The 24,166-nt window shown below is 41.8% G+C and overlaps 1 protein-coding gene and 1 long non-coding RNA gene across 3 annotated transcripts in view; one reads left to right on the top strand and one right to left on the bottom strand.

Annotated features, from left to right (window-relative positions):
* Positions 1-17,081, bottom strand: part of SATB1 (SATB homeobox 1) — a 92,303-nt gene extending 75,222 nt beyond the window's left edge. Inside the window, exon 1 of the mRNA XM_027675363.1 lies at positions 16,947-17,081. The gene's annotated coding sequence lies outside the window, so the exon portion shown is untranslated. The remainder of the gene's footprint in view (positions 1-16,946) is intronic.
* Positions 17,082-17,177: 96 nt separating this feature from the next.
* Positions 17,178-23,037, top strand: LOC113963877. 2 transcript variants are annotated; one of them, XR_003532993.1, is made up of 3 exons: positions 17,178-17,286; positions 18,295-18,480; positions 21,759-23,037. It is a non-coding gene; the product is annotated as an uncharacterized LOC113963877 (long non-coding RNA). The 2 variants fall into 2 exon arrangements; XR_003532992.1 differs by having other exon boundaries at positions 18,295-23,037.
* Positions 23,038-24,166: the final 1,129 nt, after the last annotated feature.

The following is a 24,166-nucleotide window of genomic DNA, read 5'->3' on the forward strand; positions in this document are numbered from 1 at the left end:
CCCCCCCCCCCCCCCACAGCTAGAGACGGGAGGAGGACGCAGCCTCCCTGCTGCTGCCTGGAGCCCTTCCCCGGCGGCCCCGGATCATCCGACGCGTCCTGGGAGAGAGAGAGAAAGTGGCAGAGCAGGAGGAGGAGGAGGATGAGGAGGAGGAGGTGGTGGTGGTGAAGGAGAAAGGCATGGGGGAGGGGAGGCCGGGGAAGGGGGAGGGGGGCCGGGAGAAGTGCGGTGGCAGAGGGGACCGCAGCGAGAGCGGGGAGGGGGCGCCGGGCCGAGCCGGGCCGGGGGGGGCGGCCGCCGCCGGTAGGTGAGCGGGGGGGCCGGGGGAAGAGGGCGTGCGGCTTCCGGGCGCGCACGAATTTGCAGCCAGCCGGGTGCGGGTGAGGCGGCCCTGCCTGCGCCGCCCCGCGCACAATGCCCGCCGCGCACAGCCCCGCGCACAATGCCCGCGCGCACGGCCCCACGCCGCGCAGGCTGCGCGACCCGTGCGCGCACGCACGCGGCAGATGGGGCCTGCGGCGGAGGGGGTGAGCGGGTGGGGGGGGGGGCGCGACGAGCATGGTGAGAGAGGAGGAGGAGAAGCAGGAGGAGGGGCGGGGGTGAAGGCTGAACAATATCCTGCTGGCGGGCGCGCTGCGCCAGCGCAGCGCCCGCCCCCCGGCGCGGAGCCTGCGCGGGCCGCGCCGCGCCGGGCAGGGCAGGTGCACGGCGGCGACCCCGCAGGTCGGGTGCGCCGCGGGGGGACCCCCTGGGGAGCTGCAGGGCCACCTGGGGGAGAGAAGTTTTTCCTGCCCCCCACGTTCGATACCGACAGAGGTGAAGGTAAAGCAGCAGGCACGTTGCTTAAAGGTGACCGAGGTTGGGTGGAACCGGCCCCGTTCCGTGGAGGGCAGTCCGCCGCTGGCTCTGGCAGCCAGAGCAACCCCCAGCACACCGTGGGGTGAGCGCGTACATCGCTCCGGGCTCGGGACGGCGAGATGCCACGTCCCCACCAGCGTGCGGGATGTCACAAAACTGTCCCTGTGTCCTGTCCGCAGCGCGGGGCCGACGGCCACCCCTGAAAGGTGAAAGCTAAAAGGTGGTAAAGTATTGACAAATAACTGCGAGACAGACATGGCTCTTTCCCATCATGCACTTGGAAAAAAGTAACCCGACAAGCCAAACTTGAAAGCAACAAGTTTGTACAAGCTACGAGATAAGAGAAAAATTAAACTTCTTTATTGATAAAATGCATAGTGTTTAAATAGACTATGCCTAAAAGGAAAGTTGCATCATCAGCCAAAGAAAACATGAACTATTGCATAGACAGATACATAACCAAAATGTTTAGGGTAGTAACTTTAAAACGACCAAAACCAAAAATCCCCAATACAAACATGAGGCAGCAGCAAAAGTAGGTGTAGTTCTGTAATACACGAAATAATACGGCTTCTGTACACAGAAAATGCAAATCATTATAAAGGGGAAAATTTTCACTACACATATATTTATTACTTATTATAAAAGAAGAAGAATGCATCAAGACTAGGTAAAGAAACACACTGATGTTTACCAAAATAAGCACAAATAGCATACAGGGCATGCAGGAAAAAAGAAAATGGTAATAGCATGAAATGCGTGAAATATGTATCATATTATGCAGTGCATAAAATAGATTATAATCTCAGAAGCAAAGAAATGCAAGGCTGGAAAATGAATACACTCTTACATAATACTATTATTCAAAGCAGAGCAAGTGGAGGTGGCATACGTAGGAAATGATAAAAGTTGTACCTATGTTGTGTGTCTTGAAAAAAGGTTACTAAGGTGGTTACTGAGAGTGCTGAAAAGGGAAAAAAAAACCCCAAAACAAAAAACTAAAACCCAAGAAACATGTTTCACAAAGAAAACAAGGGAAAATGTAGATGACATCTTCCATAACATGTGATCAAGGGATAACTGTCTAGAGGGTTGTTTGTTTAGAAACCAATCTTTTTCCATCAAGATAGACTATCATTCAGTCCCTCTTAAAAAAAAAAAAAAAAGAAAAAGAGAAACAAAGAGATAATTATTATTTCCCAATACATTTGAATACTTGGAGGAAAATCAGTCTTAAATAGTTGAATTCAAACTTTGTGGGCACAATGAAAAATATCAACATTGTATCATTTTTTCCAACCTTTTCAAAAATGCATGATTCAGTAAACTTCAGCAGTAAGCAAGATTGACCACTAAAGAAAGTCATGAAGGATGTGAGAGTTTCAGCTGGCAGTATGCTGCCTGCAGCATGACAGAGGAGAAGGACACTGAAGATAATTTGAGAGATGCAGAGCTGATTAGAATAGAGCAAATATGATCTGGAACAAGATTTGGGACTAAAACACCACCTTATCAAAATGATTACCAGACATGACAATAACAAACAACAAAAGATTAAAATCTTCTAAAATAAAGTTTGCTTTGGTGTTCACAAATCATTCTCTTCATGTTAAAAAAAATTAAAATGTTTGGATTAAAACAAAGTGATTAAAAAGCAGAGATGGTGAATTAAAGGAGCAGGGAGGTAACAATCTGATAATACAGGAGCACAGAAGGCCTAATAATGATATTATTACACACACTAACCAAACACTGACAAACAAATATTCTGTTAATTATATAATTGTGCATATGCTTCCTATGCTTGGGATAAATGATTATGGAAAACAACTCTCTTCTTGAAATTGCTTATATGTACTAAACCTTATAAATTTCCTACCACATGGATTAATCTGATTCCCATACACCACTTATGCCTGGTAAAGTATTTACTACAGACTTGGAAAGCTGAGCGTGGAACCCTTGCTTTGACTAGAAAGCACAAATTACTAAAGGCTGTTATGTCTTGACAGATAGACAACAATCAGATATCTCTTATCAATACCAAAGTACTTGGAATAAATTCAAGATACAGATATCTGATTTTCATTTGACCTATTACAATTTGCACTTCACTGTGTCAACTTTGATATTAAAATGTTCCACTACAAGAAAGTTATTTATAATAAAAATATATATAAAGAACAGAAGATGAATAGATATTGTCATGGATACATATGCAGCCAATCATTTAAATATGCGGCAATAGTAACATCGCATTTTTCATAGCTTCTAGTCAACATACAGCAGGCAAATATATCCTTAATAAAGGTTATTAATCCTTAATAAAGTTGTTGCACTATGTTTATGATATATAAATGCATTTGCACTAGGTTGTGTTGAAATAAGACAAAAGTTGGACTGTGATTTTTCAACCCCATGGTGAATTAACTCTCAAGCAGTGATCTCAGTAGCTGCAAAGCAAAACAAATTCTCCAGTGTGGCACACTGCCTTGGTGCCTCCTAAGGCCTCTATTCCAATCTTTTCTTGTTCAAAATAAATTAGGAAATATGGGCCCAAATCTTGAGGCTTGGCTCTTGTGCAACACAAACAGAAATGACCTGGCAGCAGAGCAAAACCAGCAAGGCTGTGTATTTTCTTTTATCAGATTTCTTCGGGGAGATAAGGCTGATTGGGTTTTATACATGTACTCCTGACAACACTGTGGCCATTTGGGTGACTCTTAAGCACCTGTGCTGGAGGTGATGCAGAGAAGCGCAAGGGCAGGGGGACTGTTAGGAAACTCCCTTTGCTGGGGATTTGAATGCATTTCCCCCACTGCAAGGGGTGATTGGTGCACATCTGTGGTTACTGGTAACTGCTGGACAGCAAGGCAATGAAAATACCAATCTGTGGCTTTCTGAAGGTAAACATCTATGGCTGAAATGTGGATGACTTCTTGGTGGGCTTGTGCCTAACTGCCATGCGGGTTAGACAGAAGTGTGGGTGAAGGGGAAGGATGTGCCCTACTGTCTTTTCCCACATCTACCTGTGCAAACCTCATCACAGTCACTGCTGCTGTGCCAATGCAGTCCTGCAGTCCTGCAGCTCTACAAGTTTTGCACCTCTGATTGAAGTTGTTTTTCAGTCTCCTCAGACTGACTTCCCCTTTGCTTTGCCCTGAGCAACAATAGTTGCCTGACACTGTTCGAACGCTTTAACCAACCTGACTGCAGCAATCTCAATTTACATATGACCCAAGAATGTGATGCACACCAATGCGAATCACAGCATTCTGCAACATCCCCCACGCTGAACTCAAAAGTTACATGCCAACCTAGATTTTTTTTTGACTGCAACCTGCCCCAGCCTGGATAGGATGCCTGTCAAAAAGCAAAAGTGCTATGAAATGAAATTCATAGCACTGAAAGGCATCGCACACAAGCTGTCGTCCCCTCTCACATTTTGCATGAGCAATTTCTGCTCGTTTGTGTTCTCTCACACACTATGTCCTGAAACAGTTACGTAAAATGAATATTTAACTTACGATAGTCAGCTGTATTGAACTGCACTTAATTGCTTATTAAGTGAAGTAAATTATCCTTACCATATTCGTCAGAGGTGAAAAACCTACATATATGGCTACATGTAGTGCATTCATTAGTTTACAGACCTCAAACCCCCTGGGAAGTATCAGATATCTACACAGTGTCCCATGGTGCACTATTTTGTAGTTGGATGTCTCAGCTAGCTTGCAGGTATGTAAAATCATATACAAACAGACATCTCCCTATTGATTGCCTCTGTGACGAGGCTCGTTTACTCCTGCAAACATTATCTGCAATGTACTTCAATCACGGAATCTTTTTTTAAAAACAGAGTTTAATAAGAATATGCAAAATGTGGTTTTGGATAAAACAAGCTACTTTTATTCAAACTACTGCACCATTTTGTGCAAGTCATTTCATACCGGTGTGTCTGTTTTGACTAGGACACTTGTACAAGTGAAGTATATACATACTTTTGCAGATGTGACCGCAAGAGTTATTTCAGTTCACCTCTTGGTGAGTCACAGAGAGGCAAAAGGATGAAAGAAAATTAAGGAGTAAAACCCAACAAAAACGTTTGGCATGGTGAAGGTTGAACGAGACCACTAATGAGAACAGCAAGTCTTTTACCTCTGGTTGCCACAAGAAATCTTAGCTGCTTAGAATTTTAACAGAGATGTGCCCACTTTCCCATCAAAGATCACAGCAATGAATATTAATGGTTAATTACATATATCTTACTCTGTAGTTGCAGTGTTTCTGCCTGCTACGTGGACAAACTTGAGTTCACTGCCTACTATCTGTAGTAGGACACGAACTCCCACAAACACTATCTATATGTTATTTAATATAAACCAATATGTTTTATGACTGTGGATTTCACAACTACTTCAAATAATAAGCTTCACCTTTAAAAAAAAAGCATTTTGGGGACCATGTCCTCTTCCATCCTAAGAACCTAGACTAGAACCTTGATGAGTCATGCTCGTAATTTCCATGTGGCAACTACAGCCAACTACTTCCACAAAAAAGAACAAATAAAAAAATGCAATGGAACTTTTATATAATTATATTTAATGCAATTAGGCAGCTGGAAGAAAGGAGGAGAGTTGGTGTCTTAGGATCAGTCAAGTTACCTATGTCATAAGTGTGTGTTCAGCAGGTCACTAATTTCACAGCTTTCTCCCCAGAGGTATAATTTTAAGGTCTTTCCTATGAAGATGTTTAATATGGGACATGGGGAAAAAAAAAGTGGTTCCTGTTGAAACTGATCATCACAGCACTAGATAACTCCTAGGCATGAGACAGGCATATAATTGTTACCTAAAAGAAGAGTCAGTTGATAAGTGGTTATTTTAGGGATGTGTCTGAATAGAAGCTCTCTTAATTTAACAGTATGTAAACCATGATCCCTGGACATATAAATCCATAGATCCAGTTATTTTTACTTGCTAAGAGCAAAGGTACAGCAAGTTATCTCCAAAGTGGTTTGCAATGTTGTTGACTGATTCTGCTTTTTTCCAGTTCCTGACTCATTTTCCATCACTTGTATGCTGTTAGGAATACAGAAATTTGATTGAACAGTTCTGGATAAGGATGAATTTCACACAGCCCAAGAAAAGCTGTGCATTATGGTAGAAAACATCTGAACCATTGCACTTAGCTCTACAGAGGGTTATTCAAGCATTATTATCTACAGCTTAGATGTTCATGCTGCCGAACTCAAACCACAGTGATTTCTTACATAGGAATACTTCATCAACGGAAGAATCATCTCCTTCATTGACCTGATAGTATGAATAAAAATCTACTGATACAAACTGAAAACATGGAAGAGTTTTAAGTCGAAGGAAATGGTTAGAACTGATTGATGACTTAACTATGTCAAACTTTCATTATGAAACACAAAACCACATGAAATGTCCTATTTCCAGTTTCATTATTAACTCAGAACTCTGCCCAGGTTCTGCTACACTTTTTCTAAGGTTCAAAACCTTTAAAGTAGAACTGTGCATCTAATTACAGCCAAACTTGACAGGAGTCAATATTCACTGTATATAAAATACATGCAAAATGTGTGGTTGTGGTGTAAAACAAATTGAAAGTTGGTGGTTTTGGCCGAATTGGCTTTTTCTTCTAGGGCTCCTTCCAATCTCAGATGATTCCACAATAACAAAGACAAAATGAATGAATTTTTCACAGTTCTTTTCAGGAACAATTAGCTGTTAATATTCACAGCTTTTTTAAGGAACAAGGTACCTGTTAATATTCAGGCACTAACTAAAAAAAGGTTTAGCATATGCAGTGTCATTAGATAAAGGTCATTTATACATATGTCAGAGTATGCTTAGTTTAATGCAAACAACGTAAAGCAAAACCATATCTCTTCAAAATGTCACTCCAAGCACCCTGTACATGTTTGACATACTTGTTCTGATTTAGGAAAAAACAACAAAAAATAAATGAGAAATTAACAAAAATGTATTCATATATTTAATGTATTTATTTGCTAAAACAACAATGCTTCTAGATTTCCTGCTAAGTGGCTACAATGGAAACAAACTGAGATGGAAAGCAGCAGTTGGGAACCCAGTAGAATACAATATTTTTAGGGCAAAATTTGCTTAATATTTATGATAGTAATTTATACTCATGAAAGCACTTGAAGGAAATGCCTGAACAGGTGTGTAAAAATTAGTTCCTGCATTAAATACCAAAATTTTTAGGGAAAGATCTCTTCTCTACAATTTGCTTCTGGCAGGTTATACTACAAACTCCTTCCCATATTAGATTTTTTCCTTCACAAATATTGGTAAGATGCTCACAAGAAGTTTTGGAATATTCTGCTCATGAAAAACATGCAGTGCTTTCTCTCAACTCATTTCTCCTTTATAGGTATACAGATGGAAAATCTCTCTGCACCACATCTGCAAATATGCCACTTCCAAGGTGGGTGGAGCCAAGTGAGGAAATGCTCCAAATTATTGCAGTCATAGAAAAGTAATGTCCAAATTAACTTACCCCCATGTTTTTGAAACATGGGACACCTTCAAATGTAAGAATTGCTCAATTTGCTGCCAGGAATGAGCTACACAGAAACCCTGCCATCTCACATCCAAGCCCATGCTTAAAGTTCTTTTAGATATTTCTGTGTAAAAAAGAGAAAGAAAACATATTCAACTCTTCGTTTACTTAATACCAAGTGGTCATTGCTGTGGGCATGTCACAAAGTGTTATTGTCTTTTTCACTTGATTTAGGTCTATGAAAATCTTCCCATGGCCAAAAGAAATATTATCCCCAGTCCAAACTGAACTTTTTAATAAAAAGCAGTAAAGCAATCTACTTCATTGTCAAATGATAGAAAGCAATTTAATTAATGTCTTTGGAGGGAACGCCTACATAAGTATCACAATCACAAGAATGTGTGTATATGCATATATGCATACATATGCCTAACCTCAGTCTATCCTGTTGCTTTAATGTCATAACACTATAGGCCATGAGCAGCTGAAGGCAAAAGTGAACTCCTCTAATTTAAAATATCGTGCTGACTCAATTTTAAGGTTAAATGACATTGTGTAAGTTATTAGAAGATTAAATGCTGGCTTCATCACAGGGCAATTTAGCCCTAGAAAAAGCAGGCAGTATAGAGATGCTCACAGACAAACAAATTAAAAATAGTAAGTTATAAACAGGGGAAAATAAGTTTATGCCACACCGACAAAACCAAAAAGAAACAAAAAACCCAAACCCAAAAAGCAAAACACACAAAGATGCATGAAAAGCAGTATGCTATGTTAGATGTTTATCTATACATAAGAGACAGGTGTCACAAAAACAAAACAGAAAAATCACGAAGCTAAAGAGAAACTTTAACTCACCAGTTTCCATCTGTTATATCTGAATTCATGCATAATTGATTATCCATGACTGGTAAGTTCTTTTTTTTCACTAGCCTAACACAGTTTTCTAAACATTATGTGTTAAATCACCACCAAAGTAAAGGGTGTTTGAGAAACCGTAAGGGCAGAATAAAAATTTTTTAATGAAAAATAACATGTCAGTTAATAATAGAGCTGACCTATGTTTAAGAGAGAAATTTTAATCATGTGCATATTAAATATTAATAACCTATTCTGTTATTGTTATAATAAGGTTAAGTAAGCTTCTCCATGCTTAAGGAAAGAGAAAAAGTAGGAATATGTAACAGTGAAAAAAAAGCGCTGAGAAGCAGAGACATAAGGAAAATGTGTCAACAATAAACAAGAGGAAATGAGAAAGAAGGAAAAGATGAAGGTGGAAACTAATCTCTATGTGTCATTATGACTGCCAGAGTACTGGCAAAGAAGCAGCATCCTTTTATTTCAATTTTAATCATTTCTGAATTTTAATACCCTGCTCCTTTTGTAATTCTCCTGGCATTCCCTATATGCATCCATCCCAGCCAAAACACCAGTGTAAATTAAATGGCACACAACCACACCACTGATGTAGTTCTCCCAGTAGAACCAACTGAGTGACCAAAAAGCAGAGAAGGTATGACTACTTTGTGTCCCTGTAGACCACTGGCCAATTAAGTGACTTAATGTTCTTCAATTCCTTTAATTTTGAAAAGAAGGGCAGTGGTTAGGTAACCCAGCAATACAGAGCCATTAAAAAAAAATAAAGCAAGCCAGTAGTAATACAATAATCAGTGACCATCAGGGCCTGGAAAAATGAGTTTGCTCTCACTGGCACTAAGGAGCATCACATGATTATTTAATTACAGCTCTAATTTTTGTCTTGTGGATGGCAACATATCAACAATTAATAGGGCAAATAGAGGAGACTGCATTTTTAAAGAGACAGGACTTATATGAAATAGTGCTTGGTAATGCAATTTATCAGACAGTATAATGCTTCTTACGGCATATCTGTCATCCTGCCAAATATATAAAGAAATTCTACTGGTTCAATTCTCTTGCATGGTATCTATAAAATTCATCTGGAATGCTTAGAAAACAATAACTACACCTGTGAGTATCCTAATTGTCATTTTAAGTGGCAATGCAGAAGTCAGTTACTTGTAGGACTTGCAGCCCAAATAAAGTAGTGGAACCACAAGTTTCAAATATAAACATGTTATTATAAAATTATCTTAAAAAGATTATAGCAAAATTCATCAGGAACGGCAAAAAGGATTATGGATTCAGTGAGTAAAGTGAAGAGAAAAAACAAAAAAGAAAGTCAACAAAATACAGTCAATGGGACAGAGACTGATTTAGATTGATTTGACTGTGAGATTTTCTTACGAACGATACCGAAACCAGGGCCTCAACACTAATATCGTACCATTCCTGCACAGGACTTCTAGATAAGAAACGAAAAACAAGACCTAAAAGAATACATATGATACATACGATCGACTGAAAAGCTCTGCTCTAAAACGGTTGGATGCGGTCTCCATTGTGCCTCATCCTGCAATGACAGCAGTGCAAAACCTAGGAACTGTGGAAGAGCACTGTTCACATTTAGGGGAATCTGCAAATGTATCACAAGAAAAACTAATTTTCTCCACCTTCTTGCACTTTTCCACAGCAATGTGTGGATCGACCTATAAATCCCATAAATTTACATTATCCAGTATGTGTTTCAGACAATACTCATTATCTGACATAGGAAAAGCAAGCCCCAAATTTCCTCTCAGCAAAAAGCTGTACCTGTGAAAAACCTACCAACCTACTCTTAGATTTTTTTAATCTTACTTCTCAATATAAAACTTAAACAGCTTTTTCGTTTAATATTCTAAAATCTATCCTTTGAACAAGCAAAGAAATGCTGAGTTTGGGCCCTTGCACAGAAAAAAAAAACACTGCTAAGCAGCAGTTCAAGTATTATTGCAAAAAGTGTGACTACAGAAGCAGTACTATTACAATAAATGCCCCATTCCTCCCAAAAATCGCGTCAAATTAAGTTGTTTTCATTGAAGACATGAACATTCTGGATTGGAGATCTTAATCTATAATCTTAAAAAGAAAGCTGGCAAGCAAGAGCTTGTATGTAAAAGTAAATATCATTCTTTTTATGCACTGGTTACTACACAGATAACATGTCTTACAAAGACTGTAATTAAATGTCTAGTGCAGAAGTAAAACTAAAAAGCATACAGTATTATTATATTACAATGAATCCTTAGAAGCTAAAACTGTCATTTTTAAGTTTTAAGATGCCTTTAATTATTCTTGAGACTTCTTACATTTATCAAGGAAGCCCACCTATGATGAAAAGCGTCAATGATTTAAAATCTTTTCAAGACTGCTCTCCACAAAAATATTAATTTAATCTTTGATTATGAACATTTTAAAACTCGCTGTGCAATTTCTCCCCACTTCATTTTTTGCCTTTGGTCTTTCTGTGAGTTTGTGTGCATGCACGCTCTCTCCCAGTCTCTTTCCCCTCCTCTCTTTCTGTCTTTTATTTAACATAATAGAATTAGGAATTCAGGGCATGTATGATATTTAGAATTTTTCTCCTGTTCATTGAAAATGTTTTTAATTACCCAGCTGTTATGACCAGACACATATTCTAAGTGCAGTTACTGAAAAGGATATACCTTTGTTGCACCTTTGCATGGGGGTTTGAGTTCAGAGCAGCAATTCTTGGCACTTGTGCTGAAAATGTTTTCCACTCTAGGACTGATCTACAAATGCAAAGAATTACTTAATCCTTCAGTGTTCTATGAAACAAATATATTACTAATTTTATAGCTAAGTAAATAAACCATATTAAAGCGTATTAAAGGCCACATTTGTAGAAGAATTGTGTGCGGCAGCTTCCTTTTCTTTCATCTGAAGTTGTGACCACTGAGCATTTTCAAAATCAAGGTCACAGCATTAAGGAAGGAAAACACAGCATGGACAGTTATTAACCAAAAAATCACACATTTTTGTCAGGGCTGAAACCAGAACCAGGAGTCCAGACACTAGAAAAAATTACAAGACAGTCCTCCAAGTATATGTGAACTGAGTGCATCACCACTTTATCTAGTGAGCAGCAAGTGGAATGACCCACAAATGATTGCTGCTGGCCAAATAAATCCTGTCAGAGCAGGATCCTGGGAAGATGAGATGCACCCGAGGTTTAAAGCACCTCCCTTATCTCCTCAGGTCATATCATGTCATAATGTCCCAAGGGAAAGATAGAGCAGATAGTCGCTGGAAGTTATGTAAGGCCAACACAGCTGATAGATGTGGCCCATCCTGATGTTCTGCACCCAGGTGCAGCTGGGGTGACTGAGGCCCATCTGCAGGCAAGCAGGCTCTTCTGCCTATCTAACCCGCAGTTCACAACAGAGAAGCACAAGGTGGCGAGACCTAACTCCTGTGAGCCTACAGCTGGGTAGAGGTGTCTCCAGCGATGCTTTACAACAGCTCACAGAGCAGAGCTAGCATGGACTCCAGTGAAAGGAAGTCTTCTTAGAGTCCTAATCCCAGCATACACATATGTGCAGTGTCTCACAGGACAGCCAATCTCCACAGAGATCACTGTGTGTTGATGTTCTAAATAAATAGCTAAGAGGTGGACCTTGGCATAAATACTAAGTGTTAGTGTGTTTCTCAGCCCATCTGAACACCTAACACTGATACTCTACAAAAACTGTAAAAACGAAGGTTTACCAACCTCTGCAGTGACACACCAGTGTGGATGGGAGCAAAGTCAGGCCCAACAAGTTTAAAAGGAAATATTTACTATTCAGACAGTGCCTGAGGTATGTTACTACACTCTACTCTACTATTACTACTACATTGCATTGCCATTCCTACTACACTGCACCAGATAACGCAGATTAAGAGTAGATTACAGCTGGTACAGGGCACGAGGACCGGATCAGAACATATGTACAAGATCAGTACTGACAAGTCTCCTTAAAATAAATCTTTATCAAGACTTATACCTACTGAGAGCAATGCAGTGCACAAACCATTAGAAAGTAGACATTTGCAAAGCAACAGAATGGATACCAATTAAGTAATGAAGGGTTGGTGATAGCTCTGGTTAACTTAGATGCCACAGGGTGGCAAATATTCAAAAACACCAACATTTTTGAAGGGAATTTAGTATTATTACTGTATCCTCTATACATTATAGTATATCCTTTTGGAAGTAACAGTTACAAGTTATGGTGAGGGTTGTTGAGAGTTAAGGATATCACTGCCACAAGAACTGACAAACAAGTCAACTTAATGTTAAGTAATAATTTCAGAATCTGAGGAAAAAATGGACATCTCATGTAGAGGTTATTAATGTAATCCTCCAACAGAGAATTAAGGGGAGCTTTCTGCAAACTATGGGTTATTCTGACTACAGTTATCTTCAGTTCAAACACCAGGTACTTGGATGCATTAGTCCAAGATTAAAAGTAATATCAACAGGGCTTTCTGACATGGACTTTATAAAGTTGCAGAATTTCAGTATAACAGGCAGTAAGAACTGTAAGTTACTCTTTAACCATCGAACTGTTTTACTTTTTTTTTTTTTTTTTTTAGAATCAGTAGCAACTTTGTGACAACTAAAGTTTAAAAAATGCACTTGATTGCATAGTGACAGATTTGCAGAACATTTTTCATCACACACACATATGTGCTTTCAGTTATTAATAAAATGCTTCTGCCCTTAATCTGCCATTGCCTGAATATACAATTTCAATGTCTTGGATAGACAAATACTGTTAAGGAATTCTGTTTCCCCTGTTTGAGATGTAATTCAATTACACCAAGTAAAACAGAATACTATGTCTTTAAAACTGGCTTCGGCATGCCACAGAAAGGAATATCGAATCACTTTTCTGTTAAGTTCCTCTTGGAGTGGAATGATAACAAAACTTTCTTCTCTTCTTCACCCCCCCCTTCGTGTTTTCCTCATTTTAAACAAGGAAGAGCCAGCAGCTCTGGGTAACACCACAGGTAGATATTAAAATGGAGACAGCCATTATTTAGTGGCGACAGGAATATAAATACATGCACTAACCTATAAGCTGGTGTTTACTTCAGGAAAGTAAGTCATATTTTTTCCTCTGATTGCCGTGCTGTCAGTTTAATGCAGCGTAAATAAACAGTAGGTGCATGATAGCTTTAAGTAGAAAGTGTTCATTCCACAAGAGGAGCAGATTACTGAAGCCTGATGCCTATAACGGCAAAAGCAGAACTTCCATTTTACCTGAAAATATAGCCTTCCATGCTAAGAGACTTGTGGCTTTTCTATTAAATTAATTTGTCAGAATTCTATGAAAAATATTATGTACTCAAAGAACTTTACCAAAAACATTCATTTTTGCAGCCCTCGACTTGAACCATTTGAAAAAAACAAAAGCCAATCACTCCTCTGTAATTTCATCATCTCATCGCTCCAAATGAAAGCTTTATATAATCAACCTAATATAACAGAAAATAAAATGATATATAGAATTGCCTATACTTTGAGTTATTTTGTTCTTATAAATATATTCCCTGACTGAAAGTAAAAAAATTCCCCTTTGGAAAAAGCAATGATGTCTGAGAAGATTGTATATACACTCTACATCTATTAACATAAATTATAAGAAAGTAAAACGTTCCAGATGTGTTTAAACTGTTGTAGAAGGAAAGTTTGTGGCTTCATTGGTTATATATTAAATATATCTAGAGAGAGCAATGGCAGTTATATACAAGAAGGCAATAAAATGCTTCACTAGAGTCTATGTTAAAATACCATAGTTCCTAGAAATATGACTAAAATATTTCAGAAGTCATATTTCCTCCAGTTTTAATTCAGAAATCTGCTTTTAATATCCTTTTCTATATATTACATGATATTTTGTTAATGAAATAATCTTGATTTTTTTTCCCCCCAATACAGCTGGAAACCTAAAGAATTACTTCAAATTTCTCCAACAATGCTTAGATTAAAAAATAGATGACAATAAAAAGGTGACAATACTTCCAAAAATTGAATAGTTGATACATATAAAAGATTTGGTGGTTTGTTTTTTCACAAGAACACCAGACTTCAGCTGATTGTCTTCTAAATGGCAGTAAACCCCTCTCTAGCCCAAACCTGAAATGCGAGAGAAACCTCTGTAAGAGGTTTCTGTGCTGCGGGGGTGGATGTGCCCACGTCCCCAGCAGGGCTGAACGTGGTGGTTGGTGCCTGTGGGATGCTGGCAGGGCTGCAGGAACGGCTGCAGGCAGGGCTGGCGCTGCCTGTCCTGCCTTGGGAAGCACATGAACAGAGGGCAGGTGCTCATCCACTGACCTGCTGGGCCTACGCTGCAAACCAAAAAGGCATCCTGCTCTCATACAAGGTGGGGCAGTCTCTCTCTGCTTCTCATGCTGCCAAAGCACTATGTCCCATCAGTGAGTTACAGATCGACTCTGCTTTACAGTGTTTTCTTAGGAGCACAGCAGCAGTTTAAGAATCATGCGAATCACTAAAATAACAGGCGAGGGGAAACTGCAAGGAAACTTTCCTATTTAAAGTATTAAGAACAAAGAATATAAAAAGGAAATGGACAGTTTTTCAAAGTGCACACACAAAAAGCATTTCATTTAAATATTTTTTGTTCCTGTAAACTCTTTTGCATACAAAGGACTTATTTATTACATATTTGGACTTGTGGGAAAAAGGGAAGGAATGCATTGATTCCTGAAATAACTCTACAGTCTTTTTGGAGACTTCGCTCTTCTGTGCTCTTGTTCTACTCTGAACAGTTTTATTCCAGGGACGGAGGAATTCCTTGGAGTCAGTTGTTTCTTTTCCACTAGCTGTATTCAGGAGTGGGCATACATAGCATACTAGCCAGTGATTTTAATTTCTCCTCCATTGCCTTATTATGTGTGCGTGTTGTCTGTTCAGACGCATGCTTATACGTGAACACGCATTTTCTGTCTGCTCATTTTTTTACCTACTCTATGTTATTTCACATTTCCATGGAAAACCATTGCTTCAACTTGAAAAGCAAGGTATTACCAATAATAATCTCAAATAGAAAGTGAATTAGAAAATGAGTGTATGTATAAAACATATTAAACAGCATATAGGAGTATGGGACTGAAAAGAGCACTCTCAAATTCTACAAATAGTGCTGCAGAGTAATTAGAAGATAGAAATTGTGGTGAACATCCTACATTCATGTCTATACACTCTACACTTACAGTTTCAAGTTGTTTTTGAATAGTGCGCCTGATTTGACACATTTCTATCTGGTGATTGTGTTAAATGCTTGAAGAGACAGTGAAATATCCAAGCATTCCTTGTGCTAACTACAGCTGAAATTTTACACTTATTGTAACCTTTTCTAACAATGTGAGAAAAACAGAGTAAATATATTAAATTTGTTTCACAACAGATGCTTAGGTTGTTAATATTTAAGATGCCTATTCATGCTATTCCTGTCTGCACATTTGTCAAAAATGTAAGCTTGAATGCTAATGTTTGCCAGCAGACTACAGCAGACAAATATACGAATGCACTGTACCAAAATAATATAAAGTAGAAATAAAGGGCTGCTGCTAACTCCCACCCAAGCATCACGGACCAGAATGAAAGGGCACCTCCAGATCACATGCCCTGGAGTCTCTGCAACTGAATTTGAGAATTATTTTCTCAGAAGTGCTGCGCTCATTTGGACGGACTAAAACCAACGGAGAGCTTTCCTCAGTTTAAACTCATTTCAGCTTAGGAGCTGGTGCAAAGTGTTTCAGCAAACTTGCATTTTAGCGAAGTTTCTCTCGCAGTCAGAGAAAGCTGGAGACTGGCAGAGGGAAACTCCGGGTCGGGCAGGTGCCCGTCAGGAGCGCTCCCCCAGGCAGCCGGCAGGGAAGGAGACAAAGGGGCGAGGGTTTAGCAAAATCTCGGGTGGCGGGTTCGGAGAAGGAGCGGAAAAATCAAAAATAAAATCCTGGAGCACAGAGGCGAGCGAGTTCCTGGCACTGCTCCCCGTGACAGCAGCAGCGCCGGGTCGCGCCGCGGGCGGGCGGGGGAAATGTGCCACCCACCGCCACGGGCGCGCCCCCGGCTGGGCCAGCCGCCGCCGCTCGGCCGCCCGGGCAACCCCGGCGCCCCGCGGAAGCATCACCCCGCGACCCCTCACCCGCCTTCCCGCGACCCCCCAGCCCGCTCCGAGCCGCCGCCTCGCCCCGCACCGCTCGCCGTCGGGGGCGCCGCCGCCCCGCGCCCGCCGCTGCCGGGAGGCGCGCGGGGCCGGGTGAGAACTTTGCCAAACTTCTACGGGGTTTTCCCCCCCCCCCCCCCCGCCTCCCATTCCCCCTGCTCTCCCCGTGCCGGTGGTGGATGAGGCGGCAGCGGAGCGGAGCGGAACGGGGCCGGCGAGCGCCAGCGGCGCGGCGGCAGGTGTGAGCCCGTGCCGGCCGAGTAGCTCCTGCAGCGGCAGTGCCGAGCGGAGCCACCCGCCCCGCGCCTCCCCCCGCCCGCCCTCTCGTGCCGGCACCGCCGGCCTCGGTAAATCACCGCGGCGGGTGCCCCCGGCACGGCCCCGTCCCCCCCGTCCCCGAGGAGCGACGCCGAAGGAGCGGGACCGACTCACTCATGGGAGCGCGGCGGGCGAGGCCGGCGACACCTCCGGCTTCCGAGGCGCCGGCGAAGTTAATTGCACTGAAGTTCAAGTTGTCTTTTCACCCATCAGGAGTGGGCGTTTAAAGGAAGGAGAGCGAGGAGGAGGAGGGGGAGGGGTAGGGGGGAGAGTCTCTCTCGCTCGCTCGCTCTCGCGCACACACACACACACACATACACACACAGAGGCACACGCATGCACGCACGCACACACACACACAAACACACACACACACACGCACCCGCCCGCTCAGCTCCGCTTCCGAGCTGCCTCAGCAAGGAGGAGCCTGGACGGAAAACACCAGGGCAGCAAGGTACCGGCGTGGGGCAGCCCTGCCTCTGCCTGCGTGTCTGTGCGGTGTGCGTGCGTGTGTGTGTGTATATGTGTGTGTGTGTGTGTGCCCGCGTTCCCGCCGCCCGCTGTCTCGCACGGCCCCTCCGGGCGGGGAGGTGCGCGCTGCCCCCGGGGAGGGGGCGGCGGTGCCGTCGGGGCAGCGCGGCCGCGGGAGGCCGGTCCGACTGGGGCCGGAGGACTGCGAGCCCTGCGCCGTCGCTCGGTTCCACGCCTGCTGCTTCCTGCCTGCGCGGCGGCGGTGGGGGAGTGGGGGGGGGAGAACCGAGCAGCGGCTGGAACGCGGAGGTGGCGTGTGTCTGTGTGTGTGTGCGCGGCGTCTCCTCCTCTCCGGCGGCTCCCGGCCCCGCGTGGCGGTGGGGCTGACTTGGTGGAAGTCCCGAGGGGTGGGGGTGTGCGAGTGTCCATCCCTACCGCCCTCCATGCCCCGCCGCCGTGCGACTCGGGTCGGAACCCTCCGCCGTCCCCGCATTGCCTTCCCCGGGCACCGCGCCCCCGGCCCTCTCTCCGCCCTTCTCGGCCCCCGGTTTCCCCCTTCTCTCCATCTTTCCCCCTTCTCTCCATCTTTCCCCCACTCCTTTATTTCCAGACCTGCCCCCGCGCCGCTACTCCCAGCGCCCTGGCGCTGCCTGCCCCTTTCGGGCAGGCAGTGCCCCACGGCCACCCGCGATTTGAAGTGGCTGAGGGAGCGATGCTCCGCGACCGGGCTGGCGGCCTTTCAGGGTTGGGGATGCATCCCCCGGAGGCCTCTGCCCGCCCAGCACCTCCACTTCGCCATCGGGCCGGGAGCGGGGTTGGGTCCCGCCGCTCATCATCCCTGGTGCTCCTGACTGGTGTTTCACCTGGCACCACGTGCTCCTCGGTAATGCTGTTTGAGAATTGCCTTTATTCGTGAAACTTCTCCTTGGGGAAGTACTTGTTCTCTTTTCTTTTGTTTTTAAGACCTTCTTCTCCCTCTTCGTCGATGCAGGATTTGGAAGCAGAGTTCCTGGAGAAGGACCCTGGCAATGAGTGCAGGTTTCCCTGAAAGCTGAGGCTGTTTCATATTCCCTAGGAGACTGAGAAGAGAGGGGGCCCCGGATGTCAGCCCAATCTCCGTTTTTTATTTGTCTCGACTTTGAGGCAGATTTCCTCTTTCAGCTCTGGGAACTGACAGGTACAATTCCTGTAGGCACCTTTGCATATCTCATAAACAAGACCAAGGCCAAGAAGTTGATAAGTCAGTGCTTTTCCTAGTTAACCAGCGGTATGCCCTTCTATTAATTGCTATTAGAATGTTAACCTTGTAGCTCAGTTATTGAATAATCATTAATCCATGGAGGATACACAAGCCCAAAGGTTAATAATAGGAATAGCAATTAATAATATTGACCTTGCCTATGGGAAGAGTATTTTTGTCATAGTTATTAAAAGGCACTCCTATTTATACTGTGTACAGTGGTGCACATTTGGACCCAATATGCTGAGTACCAAATTAATGCAACAACACCAGAAATTAATTTACCCCATTATCTCCATGTTATCAGTCCTCTGACTTTTTCTCCCTTTAAAACGTATCATTCACTACTCTCAGTTTAGATAGAAATGCTAGGTCTTTAATCAGTTCTGACATTTCCACTAGAAAATAACATCAAGCTCACTTACACAGATAAAAATTTATTTGCCTGCAGCTGATTTGTTGTAGTGCTTTGGACCTATTCATTTCTCAGAGAGAATTTAGCTTTTTATGGTCTTTTGATACCATGGGGTAATAAATAGGAAATCAGTACAAAGGGGACATTCTCACTTTTATAAGTCCAACTCCCCCCTCCCTAGAGCTGCCTCCTCACAGGGCTACTCAGACTGACTGACTGACCAACCTGCATCTTCTATTGTCAAAGATCCATCTCCTTTATTTTGTATCACATTTCTGACTGGCTGGTCAGTAAGCCCTAATAATAATCATGTTTCATGTCTCAGAAATCTAATAGTCAAGTTACTCATTGTTACAAATTGCAGTTAAGCTATGTGGGTTACTCGCGTTATCCCTACTTTAAAGGCAGGGAAACTGAAGCAGGAAAATTAACACATTTGCCTGAGGCTACACATGGATTTAAGAGCAGATCTAGGACTGGAACTGAATTTAGACCAAGCTCCCTCTTAAAGATTCTTAAGTGTGCTATGGAAAATGCTTCTTTAAAAAAGAAATGTAACATAGACCTTATTTTTCATCAATTTTGTATGTTAGTCAATATACATTTTTTTAGCTCACATTTCCTTTTGCAAAGATAAGATTTATCCAGCTTTAAAAAAAAGTGTGGTGGTACCTTTCAACTACATAGGCCAGTTTACTTTCGAAAAAAATACTTAACATGAGATTGTGAGTAGTAATGGGAACAGAATTGCTTGTTATTAGGCTACTGTAAACAATATTTGCTGAATGTTACGGTATAGTTACAGGTCAACAAAATATAATGAGAAGTCCAGCATTAGTATAGATAAGGTGCTCTTGCTTACCTAGTGTGCATCAGTTTTCACTATAATGCACTTTCAGTGCTTTTAGTATCAAAGTACTTAGCAGGGGTCTAAACATTGAAAAACATATGGGACAACCATATATTGTGTTTGAGAGTTATGTACCAAGTCGTGTCATTCATGTCACTGAAGCAAGACATATATTGCCTGCCCTTTAGCTGTGACATGTCATGAAAGCTGTATGGTATGACTGAGCACAGATGGCATGCCTAAAAAGCAGGCATACAATATAACTTTCCTGTTACTGACACGTAGACATTTCCTCTTCCTCAATGTCCACCCCTAGATGTTTGCTTGCCCAGCCTTCTACAGGAACTGTAGAAAGTCCTGCTCATCCTGCTCATCCCTGGTGCCTGGAATTGTGCAGTCAAAACCCTATACAGAATAAGTGTTCGCTTTTTTTTTTTAATTTTTTTTTTATTTATTCTGACAGCTCCATTCTGAGCATTTTTAGAGTCCTGATTTGAGGGAAGTGGGTGCAGATCTCATTCAAATAGTCATTCTCCAATACCATTAGCATTACCTGCCAAAAATGAAAGTGGCATATGAATCACAATAAGCTACTCATGAATTTGTGGATTTAGAACCTGCCAAGGAAAGATATACATGAGATTTCAAAGTCCCACCAGTTGTAGGGACTTTGAAGAGTATGTAAAAGTACGTTTATCCAAAGACCATCTTATTGATGACCCATTTCATAAGGGCTACAGACATAAGCAATTCCAGGGAAGGGTAATACTAACTGAAAATGTTTCTGTTCTCATCTTTCACTTACAAGTGAGATAGTGAAAGTGATGAATCTGCTAATTGTAACTATGTCAGAGACCTTTACTGAGGTGCTCCTTATTGAAGTGCTGCTGTGACTCTTTTGTGTGAGAAGAGCTTTAAAATCCTCTGGGAAATATCTCAGTTGCTTTCCAGTTCCTTTCAGACATGTAAATATCTTTATGTTTAGACATGAGTAGAGAGGGGTGGAAAACGAAGTTCAGCGAGGAGTAAAATGGGGTTAAAAGCATCCACATAGATCCAGGAACCAAATACAAATATGTATCTTTTTTTTTCTGTATCTGATGTTAGCTGGGAAAATGAAATGTTCATTATCAAGAAGAAACGCTGCATAAATGTGTGGATACTTGAGATTTATGTTTACCCATGGTTGACAGAGAAGGACATCTGCCTGAAGTTACAGATGAGCAACAGAACTCTCAGTAATGCTCAGATACTTATGTTGTTCTCAAGTAATATGTACATTACCAAGTATGGTTTATTTTCAGCTTGTAGTATATGAATAATGCTATATGAGTGAAAAACACTACATGCCACCTAGCATTCCTTACAATTGTTTGCTTTTTCCGTGGTTTGCTTTAAGCTAAGCACATCAGAAACTGAAAATAACATTTGGGTCTTTTTTTCCTTCTTGACATAAAAAACCCACAGCCAAGGTTTTGTAAACTATTTATATGTTGTTACTTGTGAAACGTAGCAAAGAAACCTGCATACTAGCATGGTCTACACATAGAGGTCTCAGCTGCTTGTTGAAATGTAAAGACGTGGTTTGAGTAACTGTGTTCCCATCGGTTATAAGCATTACCTGTTGTAGATGAAAATGGTAGCGAACAAATACAACCATGCATTGTAGCCTTCCGTGCATACTTTAGGTGCAAGTGACCATTATCAGCAGTACCTCAACCTTGTCCGGTGTTTCATCTCACTATTGACTCAGTGGAAGGTAGTCAGACTTTTTCTGAATGTATCGTCCGGGTATTTCTGCAGTCTTGATTATTCTACTCTTTGTTGGTTAGACACCAATCTCCCAAGCTTAGGCCTATGCCACCTCACTATCTGAATGTCTCTCCTGAAAATTTGTTTTCTGAAATGGGAATCTTGTCAGTAATAACAAATTCATCTGTCTATCTCCAGACTGGCTTATGTGTCCTCCAATCACTTAGTGAAGACCTGTGTTTTCCAGCCTTGATGCTACACAGTACCTCAGTCCATTCAGCTTCTCTCCCAGATGGTAACTACTTTCTGTTCCACATCTCTTACACGAGATCTTTGGATTACTTAAAAAAGTAAGCTGCATCCTGTAGATTTCCTCTTAAAACTTTGCTTTATGAAAAAAATCAACTTATTGTGGGTACATCAGTGATATCAAACTCACTTCTATTTTACCTGACTGCTCTCTCCATCTTCTATCAGTCTAAAAAGTGTAATTTTTTAAAGGATTGAAGGAGTTATATTAATATTTGTGTGAACTATTTTTCCTGCCCATTGTCTGTTCTTCTTTTCTCCTTCCCTCCTTCCCCTTGGTGTCTGGTTCATCTTGGCTGCTTTTAAAAATTCTGTTGCCTCTAGTGAGGGACTGCCAGATTAAACCAGTGAAGAGAAACCAGGTGACTGTCTACTTTTATGAATATAGGTTGTGTATAATAAATTCAGGTTTTACATCTATGCAAATTAAATCATCATATGATTCTGACTACATGCATTTTTTATCAAATATGGCATATATTTCACGAATTATATTTAACTTGTAGTCATGTTGCAATTTTAAATACCTAACTAGGAGTTACAAGGTATGCCACTAGATCTTAGTAAATAGGTTTAAAAACACAGAAGAAATAGGAGAAATTTACCTTTTTTCTTGTATTCTTGGTAAGTTCAGTGAAAAAGTTTTCCCTGCTATAGGTGATAATATAAACATCTCACATACTGTTTGTCTTTAGAGACAAAAGTACATTTTGTTACTAGAAATGTAGAGATTTTTTAGGTGTCTAAACAGAACATGGCCAGAATGAGGAAGTTTTAAAGCAACATGTCTTTGGTCTGGAGTTTACAGCATCTAGTTAGTAGAGCTTTTTGCTAATGTTTCTGTCATGGAGTGGAAGTCAAATGTCAAACTTTTTACTTCCGCAAAATTATATATTCACCTTGGGAATATTGTGAAGTGAAAATAGGATTTAGCACGATTCTTTCTGCGGGATTTATCGACAGACAGGGCAGTTTTAGTGTCAAGCCCTAAGCCTTGCAATACGATTCCTAGCCATAGGTGCACTATACTTTGAATAATCAGTCTGTCAGCTGAGCTATGACAAGGATTATGCTGTGAAGGTAACAACTCAATGCTTTCCATGTCAACTCTCTTTGGTAACTGCTGCCGTTTTTTTCTTAAATAAAAAGATATTTTGGTGAGCACAAAGATGTCTCTGTCAATACTTGTGTTTTGATCAATAAGAGGATCTGGATGGTGTGAAATGTGGGACTCAGTTGGAATTGAAACATCTGAACAAACAGCTGTGATTCACAAAACGTCTGCTAAGCAGTTGCCTAAACCTCAAAGTACTACTTTTGCCTGTCATGATTCATGCCTTGGAGTTAGTTCCTTTTCCACCTGTGGCTCCCAAGCGGCTTTTCAGGAGTGTTCATGCCCACCCAAGTCCTCTGGACCTCAGTACCGCGATATTCTTCTGCTCAAGTGTCCTGGTCATCTTGGCCTCCTGGTCACTCCTGGAGTGTGCCCAGATTCCCTGACATGACTGGCTTTTTGACAAAGTGCAGCAGGGTCACAGCGGTAATGATAGGACTTATTCCCAGGACTATTTTTACTCTTTTTTTTTTTTTTTTTTTGAGGGGGATGTTTTGTGTATGCCACAACAATTTAACATAGTGAAGACAGAAATAATCCCAAGAAAACTCTGTGTGTGCCCCAGCCCTGGGAATAACCTAAACATTAGATTATGATCTTGAATTCATTTGTGCTCAAGGGCACTGTTTCAGCAGAAGGGTCGAGACTGCCTCTTCTAAAATAACCATCAGCCTGGTGGTCAGAGTCCTCCCTGGGGTGAAAGGAGTTGTGAATTGGGGCCTTTCAGGGCAGGAGAGATGAATCCCATGATTGTGTGAGTGCTCTAATCACAGAGTTGTTATATAGAGGGAGATGAGAAGCCAGCTTTTCCTCCAGCTATGTTTTAATAAAACATAAGTTTTGAAGGAAAGATCACAGGAACCTATTTTCATAAAAAGAATCAGGGTGTAGATACTGAGTGGATGGAGGCACCTCTCAGACAGCCCTGTCTTTAGAGGTAACCCTCAAGTAGAGCCCTGGCTTAAGAAGGAGGCAGGATTTTAGATTTGGGTCAAACCTCATGTTTTCCCTGGTTAAATCCACTCATCTTATGTTGAGGTCAAGACACGCTGTGCTGGCTGTTTTCCAGGCCACCCAAGTGTCTCCCTGCGTATGCCACAGGAGGGTCACGCTTTTAAACGTGATACTGGATACCTGGTAGGGAACCATGGGATGAAAAATTTAGTTTTGGAGCACCAAAAGC

The sequence above is a fragment of the Neopelma chrysocephalum genome, unplaced genomic scaffold, assembly GCF_003984885.1.
Source record: "Neopelma chrysocephalum unplaced genomic scaffold, ASM398488v2 Primary Assembly neopelma1_26, whole genome shotgun sequence".
NCBI lineage: Eukaryota > Metazoa > Chordata > Aves > Passeriformes > Pipridae > Neopelma > Neopelma chrysocephalum.